At 40.4% G+C, this 24,118-nt stretch overlaps 1 long non-coding RNA gene across 1 annotated transcript; it reads left to right on the top strand.

Moving 5' to 3' along the window:
• Positions 1–13,744: 13,744 nt before the first annotated feature.
• On the top strand, positions 13,745–16,714 carry LOC128086550 (uncharacterized). The gene is made up of 2 exons (XR_008209412.1): positions 13,745–14,683; positions 15,489–16,714. It is a non-coding gene; the product is annotated as an uncharacterized LOC128086550 (long non-coding RNA).
• Positions 16,715–24,118: the final 7,404 nt, after the last annotated feature.

The following is a 24,118-nucleotide window of genomic DNA, read 5'->3' as shown; positions in this document are numbered from 1 at the left end:
GGGAAGGTGATCACTCTGCCTGCAGGTACAAGAGCCAACAAAAGCATTATTAATAAAGACTAAAATTTCATGATTAATATATCACTGATGCAATTTACTCCATCAATTTGCTCTGTTGATATATTTTACTCAGACCAGAGGGATTTTTCTTTAGCCTGGGCTTTAAGTCTGCACAAGTCATTGAACATGTAATGACACAGTTATTTCCATAGCAACAAGCTCTTCTAAATCTTGATTAGGATTTCACAGAAGTGCAGTTTTCTCACTGCCTGGTTTCTGAAGTAGAAAGCTGTATTCAACCACAAACCTTTAAAGCAAAAGAGAAAATGACTTGGAGAGGAAGAAATTTATTTAAAGGAAAAGGACTTTGGGGTTTAGTATGATTTCTGTAGGGTTTTCGAACCACTATGTTTGTGATATGAGATATGCACTAAATATATCACACAGTGTGTAGTGCCAAATGAATGGTAAAAATAGCAGCCTTGGGAAAACTCCTGTTTCTTACTCCTATCTAAAACACATGTATTTACCCCAGGCAGCTTAGCGTAGCACCTTCTTTCTTTCTGTACAATAGATTTTGCAGTGTGGAAGTTCCTCTTTACAGTCAGATGTATTTTCACCAGGGTTGCCAGTCTAACTGCTGAACAAAGGAAGGTTATTGCTCCTAAAATTGTCACTTAGTAGATCTTGAGTTTTATTTCTTCTCTTTCTCCCCTTAACTCATCTCTACTTTGCTGAACTTTTCAGCCTCCATGTGCTGAGCTCAGTGAAAGTGCAGTTCCCGGAGGAGAAAGTGGAAGGATATATACTTGTTATGCAGTTGGAAAACTTGGACTAAAGATGCTGATGAACTTGCATGATCTCTCTAATGCTATGTAAAGGTTTCAGGAGCTTTCTGATTAATCTGAACCAATCCTAAGAAATAACAGAAGGACAACCAAGTCCCAGCATACATTCTGCAAATAGTAGCATAAAGGCCATCAATGATTTAATTTGGCAATCTTATATGAGCAAAAAATTTTATGTATCCTATCTGGTAAATCAACATGAGCACAATCAGGAAAAATTCCTTCTCAGAAAGAGTGGTGATACATTGGCACAGGCTGCCCGTGGAAGTGATGGAGTTGCTGTCCCTGGAGTTGTTCAAGAAATGTGTGGATGTGGCATTGAGGAATGTGGTTGACGTGCATGGAGGGGTGGGTTGGGGTTGGAATAGGTGATCTAAGTCTTCTTTTCCAACCTTAATGATTCTATGATCTCATATTACACACCTTTTCCAGCTTTCTCTACAGAAAGCTCCTGTTTTTTGTTTGTTTTTTTTTTTTTTCTCAGTCTAAGTCAAAATATTCAAGCCTACTGCAGTTGGGCAAAACATATGGAAGTGTATAGAGATATACATATTGCCCAGATAGACACTAGTATGATACCAAACACCATGAGATCCATTGCTGCACTTAAGAGATTTGTCAGTTCATCACTTTTTCAATTCTTTCCTTATATCTGTATTGAAATATTATTCGAAAATGCAGACAAGTGTATCTGTTGCTCAATGTTTTCCCATGAGGGTGTTGGCCCAGCAGCCAGAGAGCAAAATTGCAGGGTGAGTGGTTGCAGTGATACATCATGGCTATACTATTCCAGCCTCCAAGATTTTGTACTTCAGACACTTATTGAGCTAGAAAAAATAACTTCATAACTAATACCCTCAACAGACTCTTCTTCCAAGAATTTGTCTCCTTGATCCTATGTGAGCAACTCTGCAACTCTGCAGCAGAGAGTTACACAGCTTTACTGTACACTACGGAAAACACAATCTCAACTGATTTCCTTCAAGCCCACAATATATTTCATCTGAAGTCCATTAGCTCTTTGTTCTCATTTTGCATCTTCTGCTTTCTGAAAGCAATTCAAACATTTTTCCTTTCATGCATGGTACAGATACATTCCTCCACACTCATTTGTTCTTTGTTAGCAATTTGATATGATAGTTAATGAATGCAGTAACTGTCATACTGAAAAATTAAAAAATATATTGTCAGAAAGTAGTACAAACCTCCCGTCCTCCTTAGAATAGAGGAGAAAAAGGTCCAACAATGCAGTCTGGCTGCTGATGCCCCACATGAATAAATCATTTTGACAGAACATTGGTGGGATGGAAAACCATTCAGAAGATATGAGGTGCCAAAACTAAAGTTGCCTATGTTGCCTATGGACAGCTGACATCTTTTAATAAGTGAGGAGTGTAAATGCAGAAAGCGAAGCACAAGCTGCCAATCAAATAGCTTTCTAGGATGTTATGTTTGCCTGAAATGCTGAAGCTCTTCCACAGTCTAGGAAGATGTTATAAATATTGCTGTTTCTCGCAATGCCATCATTCAGACTGTAGATGCCTGGAGTTGTGTGCAAGGAGGCAAACTGCTCTACTGATGGATGGAGGCTGCCTCTTGCCTGTGGCATGGGCAGAGACGAGAGCCAGTCTTGCAAGACAAAAACCACATTATTTTTCTTCCATTTTCTTGTTGAAAATGAGTCTCTATCATTTGTAATAAGTGACAGTACAATATTGTTTTGTTTTTTTTTCACTGTCAATGTACCTCTGCCACAAAATCTCAGTTTTCCAAAACCAGGGGAAAAAATATCAGCGTTATGTTATGTTAAAATTCTTTATAGTCAGCTGCTGGAGGACACCATTACACACCCACTTTTGTTTGAGCAAGGGTTTCAGTTTGTCCTAGCAAGGGCAATATGCTTGGGCTCGTCAATCTGGGGGTAGAAAATTCACCCAAGTTATATGATATAAAAGGACTTCTGGGGAGTAATTGAGTTCCCATTCTTGCTGGATCACATGAAAGATAAGGACACAGAAAGACAAAATAGGGTCACTTTCAGATAAAGCCTATTTAATAGTCTCAGCAAAGAGTTTCTTTTGTTAGAGATAACTTCTAGAGGAATTAAGCAATGTTATGAAAACGATTTCCAAATATAGTTGTAAGATAACCTTTACTGCACTGTCTTTATGGTTATCAATTAAAATGCATATCCCTATGAAATTTAAGCTGTCAGTTATAATAACTCTGTAAATCTTAATGTTCTTCCACTCATAGTTCAAGAGGTAAGTTCATGGCATGGAAAGAGGACATATTTTTCCATTCAAATATCTGGTGTTCTGCAGTCATGCCAGGTATATATAAACTCTTAGACATTCTCCACATGCATATGCATATATAAGCACGAAAATAAGTTAAGCCCTTTTATTTCTTTTAAACATGCTGCTTCTCCAGTGTTATTTGTTGAAGTAGAAGACTAACTCCTCTATTTTTGGGAATGTGGCTTCAATATTGCTCACATTCCTTCAGCCACTGGAAATAAAAAGTAAATAATTCAGCGTAAACTAGACAGACATGGATTCCTGAAGTTTCATCAGCTGAAAACAAAACAGACAAATGAAAAAAGAAATAGATGTCACTATTTGCTTATGTTTATTTTCAGGCAGCAGAGTAATGAGTAACCAAATGATTACTTTTTCAGTACTGTTTAGAATCCAGTAGGTTTTGATGGTTTTGGTCTCTGATTTCCTTTGGCCTACCCAAGGCATTTCAGCTGCTATAGGCTAAGTGTGTTTTCCTCGCCTCACACATTTCAGAGCAACTGAATCAACATCAGGTTTCTCAGATCTACATTGTAGGAGCTGTTTTTGTCAAGTGCAGGCACTGACACAAGTGTGGGGTGAGAATCTCTGTGCCATCTCGGTGATTCTGCCTGTCTCACACCACTCCAGGGAATCACCATCAGTTTTCCCAATCTTACAAAAGAAGATCCCAGAAAGGACTTCACTGACAAAACTTGTGGGAAATTCAACATATTATAGTAGGTGTAGTATTGGTGAGGCAAACACAGTGCAGCAGGTCTAGCTATACTGCTTTGGTCTCCAGTAGACTCCTTCCTTTATAACTGTACTACAGGAACCCATGTAGTGCTACACATCCTCTTGCTGCGTACACATTAATTATATGTAAATAACTAATGTTTATTTCATAATACTGATGAGGCATTCCTTCTCCATGAGCTTAGCCTTGAACACGGCCTAGCACTGATAAAAGCAATAGATATTATTCAAGTGCAATCTTACATGTTTTAGGTTTGGTGAGTTGCTGAACATAATAACCATAAATTCCATGTGAACATTTCTCCAGAATAATTCAGATTCCTCAGGTAAATGCTGTCACTGTCATTACAGAGCCCTTAACATTCATAAAAGCTTAGCAGATTTATTAGGTTTTCTTCCCTGAAATTTCCTCACTCTGCTGTAGCTGACAGGTATAAACCCAGAAGAATGACCCTCAACTAATGCCAAGGAAATATAAAACAATTGCTGCAATTTTACAAAAGCATCACTCACTCATCTCTCAGCACATCAGTCACACATCTTCCAAGGTTGCAGGATTTTTATCTGAGTCACTGCAGCCTATCTTAGCTCCAGTTTTCCAGGTTTGAGTCAAAGTGTCAAAAATTTATCAAGAGATCATAGAATCATAGATTCATAGAATCACAGAATCACTCAGGTTGGAAAGACCTTAAAGATCATCGAATCCAACCATGACCTGGTACTGCCCACTAGACCTTTCACCAGGCAATAGTGAACCAGCAGTTAGCTTTTGGTTTGTCTGTTTACAATTTTCTCGCTAACCTCAAGCTGCAAGTGCTTTCACTTGTGTGTCTGATTAAGCACAAGTTCATCATCGTCTTAAATCTTGTCCCCCTCGTTCTGGTAGAAATATAAAAAGATGATGGCCCTGTTTAGAATAAAACAGGACACACATCTGTCTGTTCAGTGTCATATTTGATTCTTGGATCCTGACCTCTCAGATGACATTGATGACTTTGTATATAGCAAGTTAGTAGCAATCTTTCTGACATTCTGGGGTCTTCGTAGATATAGACCTTGATGTTTTAATTTATTACACTGACATTTTGTTCTGCTATTAAACAAGAAGAAAAGGAAGAGCTGAATGCCAGGGTTCATCAGAATAGTCATTTTTGATTCAGTCATTGGCTATCTGAAGCATAAATACGGTTGTTTAATGTTGGAGCAAGATGTATTGCTTTTAGTTTCACATTTAGGGAACAGATCATTCATTTCTCATTGCCTCTAATTTTACCATAGGGAAAAATTTAACGTGACTATGAATAAAATCATTATAATTGTAATTATTGAGCACGATGAGAAAAAAGTTTGCCAGGAACTGAACCATTTTTGTTTCTTGGATTCATATTCTATTTACTGAATAATAATGTCCCTTGGAAAATAAATGAAGTCTAATATTAATCTTGGTAGAGAGAAGACAAGAACTGCTAATAGGGACTGTTTTCTCTTGGGTTAGAAATGATGCTCCATATGTTTCATCTACTTTTTCTGATGTAAATATTTTTCTTTGTACATGTGACTTAAACCGCATGTCCTTGAGATCCAAAATTACGTGTCGCACTTCTGAATATTTAGATCCTGCTACCTTGTCAAGACTGATTAGTCCCAACTCCATATTAAGGTGTTACATTATTGGCCCAGGAACTTCAAGGTGTGAGGTTTCCTTCTCTTAAGGACTCAGAGCAGATCACTATAATAAGCAAAAGTTCTCCTCGACAAGACCATTTTATGCCATGTTAGCAGGCACATATCCATATCATCACTGTGGTTCTCATCAGCACTATTTAAGCAAACCATCACCACTTATCACATACTGTGAGTGCATGCAAACTGACTCCCCTTCAGGTGAAGCCAAGCAGCCCCTGTGGGCACAGCTCAGGTGCTTCACCCCCTGCTGTGGGCACTGTGGATGTCTGGACCCAGTACTGTTGCTTTGCCCCCACCTGTGCCAGTGCTTTGCTGCTCTTCCTAATGCCACAGATGTGGTTATTTGCACAAGTCAGGAAAAATGATGTTGGATGAACAAGTGGCAGCCCTGTGTACCCACACTGGTGTCATGGCGTTGACAGGTAAGTATTCTGTAAGGGCCACAAGAGGCTGCTGTGCTTCCCTGTGTGTGACTGTGGCTATTGCAAAGGACAAAGATCTCCACATCATTATAACTGCACTACCCAGTCATAACACTCACGATAGGTGGAGAAACCAGGGCGGAGACCTCAAAATAAACCCAATTTTTGTTTACACTTTCAGGTGGTGGCAGCAAGGATACTTCATCTGTAACGATTTGTTCCCATGGCTTGTTGCTTTCCCTATTTAAAAAAAAAGCCTGGTTTCACATGTGTTCAGTTTGCCAAGCTTCCGCTGCTCACCTCTATATCCCTGCAGCAGCCAGCTAGTGCTGCACTGCTGGGAGCTGCCTTGGTGAAGTGCCCCATCCACTCCTCCGCATGGCCTGTGCCACATGCAACGCAAGAGGCTTTTGGGGAGAAAGGAGAAAGCTTAGGGTCATAGAATGGCTTGGGCTAGAAGGCACCTCAGAAATCACTCAGTTCTAATTACTTTGAGAAGTTAGTTCCTTTCCAAAGGCACTGCACGCAGACGTGATGCACAGCTCTGCAGGTGATGTTAGCGCATGGGAACTGTTGAGTCATGGCCTGGACCAGTGATTGAGCTCCTGGTGAAGGGAGGTAGCAGCCCTGGGAGCACAGCTGGAAGGAATTCACTGGTGTGACCGGAAGGGATGGAGCCAGGCTCCCTAACCTCATTTAAGGACTGGCCACCATAAGAGATGGTTCTTTTCTTGGAGAGCCTTTCCTTTGGAGCGTTTGGTGGGTTCTGATACTTGCAAGGGGGGTAAGCAATTCTTTCTTCATTACCAGGTTGTGATCTCTGTTTTTTGTGAGTGATCCTAAATTCTGTTTTGAAGTAGCAATGTCTGTTATTGCCTTTCTCTGTTTCCTAGCTTATTTGCAAGCAGGCATCCACCTGGCTGGATGCACACAACAAAGCAATGTGAAAATCAAGAAAATAGTATTCAGGTGCTGCTGTCATGCTTTGAGACACAGGTGTGGGCACAGTGTCAAAATGTATCTCTAATGTAAAGCAGATGCCAATTTCATATTCAAGAAAAAGTAAGCATAACGAGTGAGTCAACTGTACGTCACCTTCTGGTTTTAAAAAAAACCCTCAGTCTTATTTAGCAGGTTTGCCAATCATATAGCCATTTTTTGGGAGGGGAAAGGGGAAGTGTCTGTCTTCTACTCTCTCAAAAATCTTGTACTGTGCTGTGTGAAATTTAATAATCTCACCCAGGACAATTATTCTAATAATTTGTGTAAATAAAGATTGAAATCTTTTTGTCAATGAAGAAGCTGTGCCTTTAAAAGTTCACAGTACACCTGAGGGAGCAACTCCTGACAAAGGCCCTCCAAATAAACAGGATGCTATGCCTGAGGCTTTGCAACTCTGCTGGGCAGCAAACAGCTGCTCTCCTTCCTCTCCATCTTCCTGGACATGTAGTGCAGCCAGTGAGTGGATGCACAGCTATTGCTGGTGTTGTGTCCTCCTTGCTGTTCTGTGAGCACATCTGGCAGTGTCATGCTCCATCAGCTCTAACTGGTGGCATATAAATGAGTGAAAGGCAAATGGAAAATATTATTAACTAATATGGAACCCCATCTTCTGTCAAGATAGTTTTAAATTAACAGCTGTTACCATTTTAATTGGAAGAAAATGCATACTATTATTAGTATCTAGTAGGAAGTTGTAAATAGTTCATTCCTGGGAACATGCTATGCTTATAGATTTTTATATAGTATCACTGAATGAAATTGTAACCCTGAACTGTTTTAACAAGACATAACCCATGTTTCGAGTACTTTCAAGAGTCATCTTTAATGTTTTCCATATCTTTAGAGAATATGGGATATTTTACTTTTGTTAGTTCACTTGTGTGTTACGAAAGACCAAATCTATTTGTCTTTTTACAAACAGGATGATGCTAACTGCTGCATGAGGGCTCTGTGGATCTGTCTAATATGTGGCATCCATGTTAGCTCTTTTGTTGTGCTAGCATATTCTGAACAGAAACTGCAAAATACAAAGCTCAGAGCCTCCCTGTCGAGTCTCTTTAGCCTGATGTCACAGTCAGAATTGAACAATGAAGGTCTTCCATGTGAACAAATTGCTTCCCAAATTCAATGTAATGACACTGCCACTTAGCTTCTGCCTTACTATCAGCTGTGCAGTTTCACTGTGTTCAACAAATGGAACAATGAATGGTTGTATTTTAGTAAATGGTAAATAAATTACTTAAGAAGAATTTTGTCAAGAAAAAATGCTTTGGAATTTTATGTCTGACTTCTGGGAAGTCGCACAGTTAAATAAATCACACAGAGCAGGAGAGAAATGTATCTCAGCTGACTGAAAGTCTAAGTGGTATAGTGCTCCATGCTCGGGTGCTTGCTCCTCTTCCAGTTGTCAGCTATATCTATTCTAAAGTAGCTGTTCCTCTGCTAAAGAGAACAACACCGATGTATAATGACTGCTTCTAGTAATGCGTAATTGTGCCTTATTGTTAAAGTGTTGGAAAAGATTAACTAAACCAAACCATCTTCAGAACTTCCCATTGCTCATACACAAAGTAATTCTGAACATTTCCTAGACCTTTGAGACAGAATTTTTATGTGTTTTTGAGAGACTTCAGGATCTTCACCAGCAGCTCAGACAGTTTTTTTTATGAAACTCCATGTTAAGGCATGGAATTTGGCTGCTTCTCCTAAACCTAGAGATGTTTTTAAAGCGAACTAAGATGAAATGCAGCTGTGTTGTGTAACGTCTGGGACACCTTGACAGAAAATGTCTTACAATACCCATGAAACCGAGGTAGACACATCTTGTGACACGTGTCAAGAGTGTATCTATGTAACAGCATCATTTAGGAGAGTAAAATTCTGCTGTGTGAATGCAGCTAGGCCTGTTTAAGCATGCTGAGAAGGAGACAGCCCCATACCTGTATGCCTGCAGTAGATGTTAGACCCGTACCCTTGGCAAGTATTTGGCCTTGTACTGTTGTCCTGAAAATGTTGCACCTGCTTTGCTGCAGACTACTATCTCTGGTTCAGAGTGGAAACACCTTCTTTGGATATGTGTAAGAGAATGAGCCCTGTGATAGGACAGTAGGCCAGGGTAGCTGAAGGAAGGTGACATCATGTTGATGCGAGAGCCAGGGTCTGCTGCTCACCTTTGTGTGTTCAGGACTGGAACATCTTCCAACAGATTATTGCCTAAGGTATTTAATGTTAGTATAACAGGAAGAGCACTTTCAGGTGTTGTTGTTTCTTTTTTTTTTTTTTTTTTTTTTTTCCTCATTTACACATCCTCCATCCCACAAATGCAGTGAGAATTATGGAATTATGCTTTTACCTACTGAGCCATAAACCATTTTCACTCATTCATTTTTTTGTCTCAATGAATCTTTGGTATTTTAAATAGCAAGGAGGACAAAAGCACCTTTCTCAGGGATAACTACATAAGACACCTGCATCAGAAGAGGGGCTTCCATTTAGTTGGTTTATAGAAGAGAAAGAACCATGTGGTGAACGATAGAATTATAAATCTATTATTTGGAATTGCTTTGTGACAACAAATCAATGACTGCATTCCTTAGTTCCATTCTCAGCCTCCCTAAACTCCTTGGTATCCCTTAATTGGTTTGATTATTCCATTGATTTCTGCAGCTTGCAGGGGTCAGCAGGGTCACAGAGGCTGTTTCTTCTGCCATTTGCCCAGTTGCCACCCACTGCATAATAAGCCTCTTGCTACCTTTTAAAATGCTAACTTGCCCTTTTTCAGCATTTGAAAGAAAGTACTAAAGATCTGCTTTGAGCACATATGAAAGTCCATGTCTGCAAAGTGCTATGTTAAAAAAAAAAAAAAAAAAAGAAAAAAAATTAGTATTGCAAAACATTGCAGGACTCTATCATAGTCATTTTAGCATGACAGTCTTACTCCACATCTCAATATTACATCCAGAAAAGAGGAAAAAAGGAGTGGGGGGGGAAAAGGAGTAACTATTCAGAACTCAGTTCGTTTAATTTCCAGTCACAGTGGATAAATGATAGTGTCCCTCCCCTCCATCATTGCCATCACCTGCAAGGGTTATTAATAGACATTAGGAGGGTCTCTAATCTATAGCAGTGTTAATGGATGCTATTCTAAAGCTGTCCATCACAACAAATTGTAATAATTCACAGCACATCCACAGAGAGGCAGGGACAAAGCAGAGAGTAGTAATCAAAATAGCACTGTGGCACTTAAAACTCTTGTGGTTAGCAGCTGCTTGCAAATTGTTAGAATTGGGTATTTACATAAACAAGGGCTTTCCTGTAGGGAGATCTGCATGCAGTGTGAGTTTGGACTTGTTAATTTCTAGTTTCTAGGCATCCACAAACGGACATTCAGATGCATGCCAATATTTACTACTTCTTTCCATAAGGAGCTTCTTTACAGCATTTATATGACTGGAATATCAGGAATGGTGTGGTGAGCAGGATGAGGGAAGTAATCCTGCCTCTGCACTTGGTGATAGTGAAGCCCCACCTCAAGTATTGTATTTACTTTTGGACACCTCAGTATAGAAAGGATGTTGAGGTGCTGTAGCAGCTCCAAAGAAGGGCAACAAGGCTGGTGAAGGGCTTGTAGAATATGCCTTATGAGTAAAGACTGAAGGAACTGGCTGTATACTGTGGGGAAGAGGAGGCTGAGGGGAGACCTTATTGCTCTCTTCCAATATATTAAAGGCGCTTACAGCTAGAGTGGGGCTGGTCTCTTCTCACTGGTAACAGGTGGCAGGATGAGGGGAAATGGCCTCAAGTTGCACCAGGGGAGGTTCAGGTTGGATATCAGGAAAAACTTCTTTATGGAAAGGGTGGTAAAACACTGGAATAGGCTCCCCAGAGACATGGTTGAGTCACCATCTCCGTATGTGTTTAAAAACCGTTTGGATGTGATGCTCAGGGACGTGATTTAGTGGAAGGTTGTTAGAGTTAGGATAGTATGGTTAGGTTGTGGTAGGGCTTGATGATCATTAAGGTCTTTTTCAACCTGAGCTATTCTATGACAGGGTCTTCCCTTATAACAAAGGAATTAAACTATCCTGGGCTATACACTACATTCTTAACTTGTAATTCAAGTGTGGACCTTCAGTTTCTCATACACCTTTTTGAAAGCTTTTCCTTGGGTATTCTGAGATTCAAATCATTCAAATCCCTCTCTCTCAATTGCCTTCCTTCCCCAAGGACATGCTGAAGGCTAGACTTGCCAGGTAAGGGCTTATCACTGGCAGGTTTTATTTTCTGATTGCATTAGGTATTTTCCAGACAAATAAAACAAATACAGAATAAATATTTTAACCCACTTGTCTTAATCATATTCTTATAGCATATAGCTGAGGTAGGAAGACCTCGCTTGCAGACTGGAAGAGAAATATCACCCATAATGTTCTTGGCAAAAGTCAATTTTCAGTGTCAGCTGACAATGAAAAACAAGGTACAGTGATGCAGTAATAAACTATCTTTACCATTTTTCCTTAGTAAAAGTCTGTACAGGAGGCAAAAAAGAACTTTTCTATGAGGGAAAATTGAAATGAAAGACAAAATTCATCTCAAGGAATTGAACACTGCCAATTAAGTTATCAGATACAACAATGTGCAGTGCTAACATACTAGAAATGCTATATTGTGTAGTCAAATGACTGTGACTCAGCTGCTGTCTTTAAGTATACAGAGAGGACAAAGATTTCTCACAGCACAAGGTTCATTTTTTCAGTAAATAAGGCATTTAATCTAAATTCCCATTACCGGCAGGTGATACTGTCTAATAAGGAGACATTTGAAATGAACAGTGTCAACTTGACAAAGTATGTATCTTTCATTTAACAAGGCATTTAACAATGGTTCAAAGTAATGCATTAGAAATGTACTGGTTTCTTCATCACTTTGTTTTAAGACTGTATGATTTTCTAGAAAGAAAAAAAAGAAAAAAAGTCCTGCCTTTAATAATACCAGGCATAGATGTTTATTAAGGTGGAATTGCTTTTACATGTGGACTCTCACAAGCTTTGCAATGAAAACCTAGATATTGAAGAGTAGGGAAAGGGAAATAACAGTAAACAATGAACTGGTTTATCACTTTATTTAGAAATTCAGTACAGAAGTTAATTAAAAATACCTATACCTTTTTTCCTTCTTTTTCTATATTGCCAGAGTCTTAGAAAGAGAAATTCCATGGAAAAAATGTGTGTAATAAGGATATTATTTAAGCATGCCGAAAACAGAGCATGTGGACCATTCCTTGCATTATACTCTCTTCTTTCAACTCTGGAAAATACTGGATAGTGTTCATGTGTGCATCTTTTTTATCTTTCTATTCTGCCAGTATGTCAGTATGTCTATAGTCAGAAGTGTGAAAGTTTAGGGACTTCACCTGGCTGCCATGATTTTTTTTATGATGTAGTCTTGGTGACTACATCAGCCAATTTCTTCAGGACTCTGGAATGCATCTTACTGGGGATCCGTAGATTTACAGACATTCACCAGGTTCCTCTGGTGGTCGTGATCCTGACTGTCGCTTACAGCAGGAGGGACATTGCTCCCTCAGTTCCCACCTTCCAAACCATTTGTCAAGGGCTGCGCATAGAGCAGTTGCCAGTGAAGACTGAGGGGGAAAAAACTGTTGAATACTTGTCTTCCACTTCAATTCCCTTGCAAAGCTTTGACTAAAATTCTTTTCTTGAAACACCAGTTTTCTGGACCGTGCATCATTTCAATCTGATCTTTCAGCTGACAGTAATTACACTATGGAAAATATAGAATAACTATTACTATGGAATTTTGTCTTTGGTACCAAACCACCATTGAAACCTGTGCATGCTGAGATACTTCTGCTGCCCACATGGCAGCCTGGTGGCTGGGTGTAACAGCTGTGTTTTCCTGACACAGAAACAGCCCTTATTTACTGCTCATATCTTATGACAGAGAGAATCAACTGTGCTGATACAATCCTTTCCTTTGATTTTCTTTTTCTATTCGATGATATTCCAGTCTTAAGTGATAAAGTACAAGTCATTACTCTGTGCTTTTTGATTTGTCTTGTATCTTTCTGTTTCTTATCATTGATTAATGATTCTCATAGACTTTTTCCTTTTACTTTCTCATTCTTTATATTTTTTGGTGCACACAGATGTGTATGATAAAGACTCATCAATGTCAGCATCACTCTACATCTACTTCTTTGCCAAAGATCTCTCTTCATGCTGGCTGTAATTCTGTAACCAAAAAGCTTAAAACCTAGGATTTAGGGGTGGGGACTTTGAAGGTTTGTCTTCTTGGTGTAGCAGTATCTAGCTGACAGGCATGGATGCTGGGGAAATTGAGAGGATGGGCTGCAGAATGTGGCTATGCTCACACGTGATCCCCAAAGAGCAGCTCTGGCTGCTGCTAGAACAGACAGCTGGTGGCTTGGCTGCGATCCTGCATTTCTTGTGTCCCAGTGTGTGTATGCATCTGAGGCAGCAGGGCAGCCCTAGCCATGGAAGTATAGCCAAGCCCTTCCCCTCCCACCAGCCAGTAAGATGGATCCTTGTCACCCTGGGCAGTTCTGCCTACCTGCAGAGCAAGAGAAAACATCGTTTATCTTCCATGTGATTTGCACGCACTGATACACCCTGGCAAACTGAAAATAGATGTTCTGATCTGCCTGTCCTCAATTTCTGTTACCTGGAAATTCATGGTAGCATTTTCTTTCCTTTGTACAGCCAGAGCATGGTCATACCTAACAGATCTGGATTCAGCCTAATTCTTGTCAAGCGACTCCAGTATCTCTGCACTGCACTCCCCAGAGCTCCACACTATATTTGTATCTCTTCATTATAAGAGTTTACAACACAAGAATTTCCCATGAGACTGACGTTCTGCGAGACTGTGATCTGGCTGATTCTGTTTAAAAAGAAACAAATAGAATGGTGAAAGATTTTGTACTGTCTTTGCTAGTTTAATGTAGCAGAAATGTTAGTGAATAGGAAAATAAATCTCAAATTCAAAGGCACTTACTGCTACTACATGATCGATGCTGTTATTGTTCATAATGTTTCTGGCAAGAATGGGCTTGATGTGATACTACAGGAGGGATATAAATGTTTTCAAAACCCATGATACTCCATCCCTGCAGTGTTCTGAAGAGAACAAGACCCTATCATCAGGGTACAGGATACTGCCCTTGGCTAGATGGAGTTAAGAACCTCATCAGAGTCGGAATATGTCTCATGAAGCAGAGATTTCATCCAGGACTAGCGCACCAAAGCCTGTAAGAAGTCATGCTGGAAGAATGATAGATTTTTTTTTTTTCCTCTTTCTTAGTAGTATTCTGAACTCAGATGGTTAAGGGAAAAATAAATGCACTTTCCTAACAAGTCCGAGATTTTGGTGTTAAGACACCTGTGGCTCCAGATAATTCCTAATGCTGATTTCACTCTTGGAGGTTCCAGACTTTCTCTTTTATTTCAAAAGGTACATTTTTAAATCTGCTGTAAAGAATTTAAACAGTAGCGTGGTGCAAGAGGACAAAAAGCCCACATGTGAGTTGAATCCATGATCTTCAGATTAAGTTCTGATCTGGAAGTAAATTTTCACAGCCAGGAAGACTGGTGTCAGCCATATATGTGAAGGAGAAATGAGAGAGAGACATCCGATCAGAAGACAGGTATCTTAACTTTTATATAACATCCCCAGAGAACATCTGTGGTACTTGGGAATACCTATTTGTTTGTATGTCACAATAGAACAGCTGCGATATGTGTCACTGTTAAGCTTCTCAAATGTCAACTAAGGGAATCTTGGGAATCATAGGACTCTGAGGAATAACCATTTCTCGTACTTGAGACAGAGTGGATTGATTGTAACTTGTTTTCTTCACTCCTGTCGTTGATTAGATAGGGATTAGATAGAAAGAGATCTGAAATTCATGATTAAACAGTTTGGCTTTGTTGAGCTCTAAAGCTCTAAAATTCAAAATCACTGACGTGCTTCTCTTTAAAAGCAACCCTATAGAGAAGGAGAATTACCAAGCTCAAAAGTAGAACATAACCACACAGCACTGAGCTCAATTCACAGTGTATGGGTAGGTCCTGTGTGGAAAGCAGGGAGTTAGCCAGCTTGTAGGAGAGACTTTAGGTATCTGACTGTAAAATTAACATAGGTTTCTGCTGAAATTTTCTTATGCTTTGTCCAGCATACTTCAGTAACCATTCCCAGGCTTAGCAGCAGTATGAAGCACTCTGTGTATATTTCCTTCAAATGAAGAGATGTTAAATTATTTGAGGGAGGTAGTGCCATAACAAAAAGGTGGTCACCATCTGATTCAAAGCACTGGACTTACTCTGCACAAAGCTCCCCCCACTCCCCCCTAAAAAATAATTTCCAACTTAGAACATTTTTGCTCTTTGTGGGTAAGCTAATGTTTCCATACGTGCCTTTTTCCCCCTCCTTCCTCCCTGCAATCATTCAAGTTGACCATTCCTGGTTGTCTCCATTCTCCTTCCTTGAGCAAGCATTGTACAACCTGTCTCCACCATGTTTGGCTTTTTCCTCCCTGATGTCTGTTACCTCTGCTGCACTACAGATCACTCAAATCATGGCATTACTCAACCAGAGACAGTCCTGAAAGAAGAGCGAGCCCATGCAGAAAAGCTGTTCACACTCTCCATTGGATGTGCTCCCAGCTGAACTGAACTGGAAGGCCTGATTTCTCTGGATTTTGAGAAAACAGCTATCAGAGAAACCCATGTTTTGAAATTGAAGTGTAATGATCGCCCTCTCAGCTCTAGTAAGCATCCCCCAGTAGATAACCCAGTAAGTGAGTCAAGGCCTTAAGATGGACCGCAAAAGATGATGGGGAAGTGCTGGGACTGATGTCTTCTGCTCTGCGTGTGAGGATCTGTATCTTCTAAAGTGACTTTCAAAAGAAGTGTCAAAAACGTAGATTTGTTAGCAACTTGCCACATCATTGGAAAAGACACGTTGTAATGACAAAGGTTTGTGGGAGGAAAGAATACTTCATGGTATGACAACAAAGGCTCTCAGAAGCCATGAAGTCTTTGAATTGCAGGTGCCATGAGAAGATAACATCAGAGAATCAAGCAGATTGCTACCACCATCCATAAATAAACTTTGTTTCTGGTGATCTTTCAAGCTGAAGCACCATGTGAACCATTGCTTCAGGCCACATTTGTTGTGGGAATAATCTGTCTAATCATAAGCCTATCCTGGATGGCAAGGTGAAATGAAGTACAGAATGGCAGGCTAAGAAAGCAAACACAGGCATAAATGTGGATTCAAAGATTAATGTATTTAATGACTAGATATCTCAGCTATCTTGTGTTATGTGATCCCAGCTGAACTGGGATGGAGAGCTAGTTTTTTGAAAATAAACCAAAAAAAAATCCCAAAATCCTGACAAAACTTATTTTCAGGTCTTCACTTTTGGAGTGATATTAGAAAAATTACACTTACAAAATGCTCATATTAACATCTGATTTGTGTCTGGGACTCCAACAGCAGGAAGAATCTGTTTCTGAGACTGCAGTTTTCTGTGAATCTTCACAGCGTTTCCAATAATCTGCTTTTGATCTGTTCTTTCCATCCATTTCCTTTCAGTGACAAAATTACAGTATTTTTCCTCCTCGTACTTTCACTAGAGCATGAAAGAAAGTAATAAAATATTAGTATACATCTCCATGATTGTACATGTGGTCATTTTTCTTTCTCTTCCACCAGAAGTCATTGTACAAAGCAAAATAACCTACACAGGTTGTACAGCTACAAAAAATTGTTTGAAATTGCATGCTTCTATTGTATTCATCTTTCAAAATTATTCATTCTTTTCATTGTATAATTAACAACGTTGCTCTAGTTATTGTGTTCTTTCTCCTAACTAAGAGAAAACCAAATAATGACACAGTTGTGTGAAGCAAAAAATTTCACAGAATCGCAGAAACGCCGAGGTTGGAAAAGACCTACAAGATCATCCAGTCCAACTATCCACCTATCACTAATAGTCCTCACTAAACCGCATCCCTCAACGCAACTTTGAAATGTTCCTCAGCGCCTCCAGGGCCGGTGACTCCACCACCTCCCTGGGCAGCCCATTTCAGTGCCTGACCACTCTTTCAGAGAAGTAGTATTTCCTAACATTCAGCCTGAATGTCCCTGGACTCAGCCTGAAGCCATGAGGTTAACAAAACATTATGAAGAACTATTCAGATATTTAATAATTACTTTTTGGAATAAAAATCACTGTGCAAGAATTTTCAAAACCAAGCTTCCTCTCCATGTCAGGGTGGTTTGGAGCTCAGTGATCTTTAAGGTCTCTTCCAACCTAAGCCTTTCTATCAGCCTATGACTCCCGTGTCCAATTAATATATTAGCAACATCAGTGATTTCTGTTGTCTCTAGTAGAAAGCTGATGTTCTTGGCTTTCTGATCAATTCAATAGTCAACTGATATCAACTATGTGCTCCAGTGACTAATTCCTTCTTTCTGGGTTTATGAGATGGGCTTGATGACCTGATACAATTCTCTACCCTATATTAGGCTGACTGCAAAGTGAAGGAGTCTTGCTGAATGAGTCAGCAAAGTATCTATCACTTTTAAGTAATCGTTTAGTCTCTTAGATGGTTGAAGTGATTATACATTGATGAATGTGAGTAGGACACGATCTACTGGAATGCTTTGGGAAATGGTATCAAATACATTTTAATATATTAACTTATTTTCAAATACTAATATATATTCATAAGGTGGTTGGGGTGAATTATTGCTTGAAGAATTCAATTTTAATAGATTTGATTATAAGAGAAAGAATTTAGCAATTGCCCTTCTTCCCTGATGGTATTTGTGAATTGTAACTTGCTGTAGTAGGTCAAACACAAAACATCAGAAGATATACCTTAAAGAAATTGAATATACCCTCCTGAATCTGTTGGTGCTGTGGGATAAATGATGGCCTGTGTAACAATAGCAAGGCACCACAGGAAATGGCTTCCTCCTCATGATGACGTAAGTGGAGGACCTTGTCCAACACTCTGGATGTCTCCACTTAGCCGCTTCCTAGAGTCATCTCTGTCCTGCCCAGCCTGCCTTTCTGTAACAGCTTTTAAGGAACAGTACACAAGTCTGTGTTGCTGTTAATCACCTTTGGCTGGCCAAGAGACTGCACACTGTACAGCATTCATCCATGACTCTGTCTCCACCAGGTTTGTCTACTGTAGTGTGTCATTTGCTGAGCAGTGCTGCTGATGGAGGGAACAACAGATGCCTTCTTGCAAGGTAACCTCAAATAGGTAGGTTTGGGGTTTTTTTCCTTCTTATTTCTTGTGTATATTTATACTGCAAAATACAATTAATTTACTTTACTAAATTACTTCTACAAAGAAAAGTGATATAGTGAGATTTGGTACTGCATTATTTCTGTGCTATCTCTGCCTTTCCATGCTAATCAACTGCCTAGAGTAACAAGCAAATACCTACATAGATGAGCAGGAGTTTCCATACATTCTACTTGAATTACAGACAAAAAGAGCTCTATTCTCTATGGCATAAACATTTGCTGATTCTAGCACACAGTGGAAATGTATACTCAGTGCACTCAGAACCTTAGAAGTGAATCACTTCTTCTGGGGAGAGGAAGTAAGCATGCAGTAATTGTCAGTACAACAAGCTGTTCTGATTTCCTTTTACTTGTGAAGACTCTTCCAGGCAGGCTTGGAAAAGATTTGAAGTCATACAAGTAGGTGTGCAGGAAGAAAGGCATTAGCAAGGTTTAACTTACCGTCCTCCCAGGATGAGTCTTTCAATATCTCTATCTCTGCAGAATCTAGCTGCTTTTCAAGGCTCTTCTTCCCACTAGGTCTTGATCTCAACAAGCATTCTAACCCTCATAAACCTTTGAAAGGAGCCCCTGAAAATGGGACAGAGCTCCTGAGGTCACAAACTGACCCAAAAGGAGTAGAAAGGGGCCATTCTCCCTTGTTCCTTGCTCGCTGCTCTCACCCAGCACTCACGCATTAGGATGGTGCCCACAGCAGATCGACAGGGAGGTGCAAGCAGCCAGTGGCTGGGGCTCTGTTATGGTTTAGCCTTTCCTTTTCCCAGGGGAACTGAGCTCCAGCACCAGTGCTGATTTCCTGAGCTGTTTGCTGGGATTGCCCTCTACTGGGCCAGGGCGAGCTGGGCTCCTACTGCCATGCAGTCAGCACCAACAAAATGACAAAATCACTGGTACTGACACTGCTGGCCCATGCTCGCTGCTTTGATGGTCCCACTCTGGAAAGTGATTTCTAAAGCAGAACTGCCTTGCTCTGTGGGATGATGGCTTCTTCTAGTAGTAACCTGTCACCACAGCACTCTCAGTGCACCTACTCCAGCAAGGACAGATCCACACTCAGAAACTGCAGATTAAGTGAGCAAATGGATGATAGGGCTATTCTAAGATGCTTCATTGATTATTATTTGTTTGTATGAAAAATGCAGGTGCCTTAAGAGACTTTATGCAAGTAATAATGCTATTATTTATGAACTCTGGCATCAGCAGTGCTGCGCCTGCTGGATCTCCAGACCTGCACAGGCTGTGATTTTATCAGGTTGTGCAAATCTGGGCAGGTTCAGGTAAGGATCAAGAGAAGGACATCTGGATCCTGCAGAGAGACAGCAGGCAATGCTCTTTCTTCCAAGTCTATTTGATGTGGCATCTCAGAATGGTTTAGGGACATTAGGTCACTGTTCCTTTAATTTTATAAAACAGTGAGAAGTGTGTGGGTACTCTCCAAGAGCAAAGGAAAGCCAAGGTAAACTCCGTCTTTGCTGCTCTGTGATGTCCTACTGCATATGTGTTTGGCACGAGAAAGGATCAAGCGGCTCAACTTCCCATGTGCTCTTTACATGGTTATGTTTTATGTTCTACTGTATTGAAGTGCCCTCTGCAATTGCAGCTGGCTGTGACAGGCCTCTGTGCACCTTGATGTGAACTGTGAGGCAGTTTCTCAGCCTGTTTTTCGCATCATTTGCCAGGTGTTAGCCATACCCTTCCCTAATGCAGAGCATTTTACCAGAGCAGTTGACCGCATGCAGCTTCACAGAGAAGTGTCTTGGGACGCTGCTCAAATGTTTGTGCAGTGGATAATCTGACAGAGCTGATGGCAGTGTTTGCAGTTCTGCTTTGTTTTGTTATTGACTGGAATTTCAAGCTGAGCCTTAATAGGGGAAAATTAATGACTGAACAGGTGTATACACTCTCTCAGATATGAACTGCAAAGGCAGTCACACAGTGTCCAAACATACTCAGTGTCTGTACTGGTTTTGAAAGAAATCAGAAAGCATCTGTATTTATATACACAGGTATAGCTTGGGAAACAGTGTTGAAGAATTACTGCTAAAAAGTTCTGATGGGCTTACAAAGTTGCTGAAAGCTGCAGACTTTTGATTCCAAGGAGAGATTAGGGCAGACTGAAGTAATGGCTTAGAAAAAGTTACTCAGAGAAAGGGCGGTGCTAACAGACTCCCCAGACTTCTTCCTTTCATATCCTAACACTTTAGCACGTAATTGCAAGTGAAGTATGACAGGAATCAAGGGACAGATTGATCCCTTAAATGTGATCTTTTATCCTTATACCAAAAAAATGATACCCTTTCCTACAGCCTCATTTCATGCATTACTTTCTGCAAGACTTGAAGGGCAAGACCCATTGGGAATGTGATTCCAAAGCGGAGGAATTAGAATCCGATGAGAAAGATGCTGTGTGTTGTATGCAGAACCTCTTACTGATGCATTTTAGCTTGATTCTCCAAGCCTGGAAACTTGAACAAGTGTTTCAGGAGCACGTTAATAACTTGTTTTTATCTTGATTTATAAAATGAAGCCAGAGCTAATACATAAGACCTCTTTCTTTTAAGGAAGAGAGGCATTTACAGGTTTAGATTTGTTCACTAGATGTTTAATGCAGCCAAAAAAGATGATTCAGCAAGACAGGAGTGAGACAAAAGATGTGGTGGCTCCTTTTGGACACAAAGACACGTTAGCAGCAGTCAGACTTTTGACAATATACAAATTTATTGTTGTATAGCTGATTTTTGCCTCTTTCTATCCTTTGGTAACCCAGAGAGTCCTGGCTTGCTCAAAGCACTCTCTGGTCCTTTGGTGCTATGGAATACTTCTTCTTATGGTACTACCACACCCAATTTTTCCTAAACAGGAGGTACTGCTTTGGTTTGTGCCATCCAAAGCTAGAAAACACCTCCTAGCATCTGTGTTATGTGTACAAACATATGATTTTAAATGCAAAGTTTGGTTTAAAAAAAAATATTTTCATGTGGGATATTAAATATTATTGTGTTCAATATTTAGAATCCTGCCTGCAGAGGAGGCAGGGAGCACACAAGTGTTGCTAAACACTTGTATTTTTTGCTAGCTAGCTAACTAGAGAAAGATGAGAATGGAGACCATGCATAGATGGCTTCATGATTATGTAAGTAACAGACTGTTCTGTATTTCTATTGATCTGTTAGCCTGGCCACTCACTGACTTGTGATACACAAACACAGCTCCTTGATACTATTTTTTCATAACCAGTTAACCAGTCCTCCCTGAACACAAGCATGTAGTAAAAGGGAGCATACTGCATAATAACAATGCCTCTCAAGTTCAATTGTAAGTGTTTGTTTTCATTCACAAAATGGAAAGACCAAAGGGCTTCACATCTGCTATTCCTCAGGTGCCTGTTTCACAGCCACAGACCAGCTGTGAGTCTGCCCTACTCTTTTTGGGATGGGAGCATTGCCAGGCAGGGTCAGGCAGCCGAGCAGCTCTCTCTGTTCCTCCCATAGGCACAGTCTGTAGCTTACGTGCAGTTCTCCTCTAAGCAGCCCAGCTTCCTTTCCCATTTGCAGCAGGATGTCTACTTGCCAGACCTGTAGCAGTCCTTAATCTCCTTACATTTCATGGCTCTTTTAAGCACTCCAGGACCTACTATTTCTCACAAACTGCAGGGGCAGTTCGACCCTTTGCCTGTGACTTTGTGGTCCAACAATTTCAATTAAAAACTGCAATATGCATTTCTGACAGTGCTCAAAGTATGGATCTCTCAGATCTGTTCATCTGCCTTGGTTGTCAAACACACTTCAGAGCAGTGGCTTTCACATTCTGCAGTCCTATGCAGGGAAGGGCTAGATATGTGTTTTCAGCTGATGTAGCAAAGGAAATCATTGTAATGAGGAGCCCTGACCATTATTTGGTGTTCAGTGATCTGAGAAGCTGTGCTGAGCACGCACACTGAAGTTTAGGCTTCATGGCAGCACTGTCAGTGGTGCGACTGCCTCAAGCTGTGTGATTAACTGATCTGCACTGAGGGCAACCTCTGGTAATTCATACCGAAATGCAGGTATGTTTGGGTGATTCTTATACATGTTGCCTTCTGTATTTACTCTGGATTTGATTCGTGGACATCTTCATCTCCAGCAGCTACATCTCCCACCAGGTCACACACACACCATGAGTATTCTTAGATGCAGGCTCTGGGCCAGCTTGCAATGCTGCACTGCCTTTGGGTCTCCCAAACATGACATTTCTCACCCAGAATTTCATCATTTCCATTAATTCTGTTTTGGCATTCTTAAATGGCTAAGTTCTTACTTCCTTTTAGGGTTAACCAGAGCTCTCCACAGGACCTTGTTTAAGATGGCTGTGGCCATGGTGCCTCCATTCTTTGCTACTTCTCAGGCTTCCTCTATACTCAAGACAGAGTGCAGCAAGATAAATGGAGAGGTTGGTCTCACATGTAAGTTTAGGCCCAAGGCTAACATATCAGAGTCGATCTATCTGAGAAGATTACAAAGTCCACTTCCCATTTCTGTAGTTTGAAAGAAATGATGTTAGCAGCTCATCTTAACGGAGAGCTGCTCTGAGGCTGAAGTGAGAAAGTGAAGTTTCTTACTTAAATTGGCTTTATGTAGCCAGAGTCCTAGGGGTGCCATTTTAGATCTTTCAAACCAATAAAGTGGTCAGTAAATTTAGTCCCAGAAGTTGCCCTGCTCTTGGGTCTACAATGGGAGAGCACAGCAGAATTATGGTAAGACACAAAACTCCCACAGCCCTGAGATTTTACCTTGCCAGGAGGAGAAAGATTAAAATTGAGCAGAAAGAACTGCATGATGGATACTGCTGGAATTGCTGAACTGCTGGCCAGATGACAAACAGGGGGACCTTCAAACAAAAAGGTTAGTATGAATCTTAAGAAAAACATATTTTACAGATTTCAAAACTACAGTGAATGAATTGGACGTAGGTAAACTGGCAGATAAGCTGTCATTTTGAAATTATGTTTTGAAAAGTGTTCACAAGTGCTTCTAGTTCCCTGAGGAGGGACAAATTAGGGGTCAATGTTAAAATATTCAATCAGAAAAAAAAAATCATACAGCTGTAAAGTGATAGGAAATGGATGATGGCTATTTTATTCTGGAGAGCTTCTTCAAGTTGTTGCCTTCTATTTCTGTGCTGTCTCTGCTTTTGTTTCCTCAAGAACAACTTGATTTCACTTCCTGGGCTTCTCAGCATTTTGAAAGATCTTCAGCTCTTTGAAAGATCCTACAGGCTCCATGAGGAAGGTTCCTGAACATTCAGGAACCATTCTGAGCTTATCTCCACTTGGCATCATTCTTAGTTCAGGGACTAGGAGAGAACTCTTCAGACACACTTCATGACTCAACACCATACCAGCATCAAAACAGACCAGCAAGGCACTCACTCACTCACTCACTCACCTGACTTTTATTTCAGTACTTAGAATCAGGCTTTTTCCTAGTCTTTTGTGGTGTCTTTTAGATTGGCTTTGTATTAAGCTAAAGCAGAAAGCTGGTATTTTTACATTTAACAAATGCTAACGCGTCTGTTCTATTTTTGGCGTGCAGATGCACACAGCAGAATTAGCTGAGCTGGTTAACTGTTTCGAGAAGTTCCACACCTCTGAGAGGTTTGTGTTGGTTCATGTCCTGCATCAGACACATTCTTATCAGGCTCTGATTTTCTAATGCTTATGCAAATGGCAGAACAGGACACTAATGGGAGGAATCTATGAAATCACACTTTTAA

The sequence above is a fragment of the Tympanuchus pallidicinctus genome, unplaced genomic scaffold, assembly GCF_026119805.1.
Source record: "Tympanuchus pallidicinctus isolate F22 unplaced genomic scaffold, pur_lepc_1.0 scaffold3, whole genome shotgun sequence".
Lineage (NCBI taxonomy): Eukaryota > Metazoa > Chordata > Aves > Galliformes > Phasianidae > Tympanuchus > Tympanuchus pallidicinctus.
Note: the sequence above shows the minus strand (reverse complement) of the source record. Positions and strands in the feature narration are given on the sequence as shown.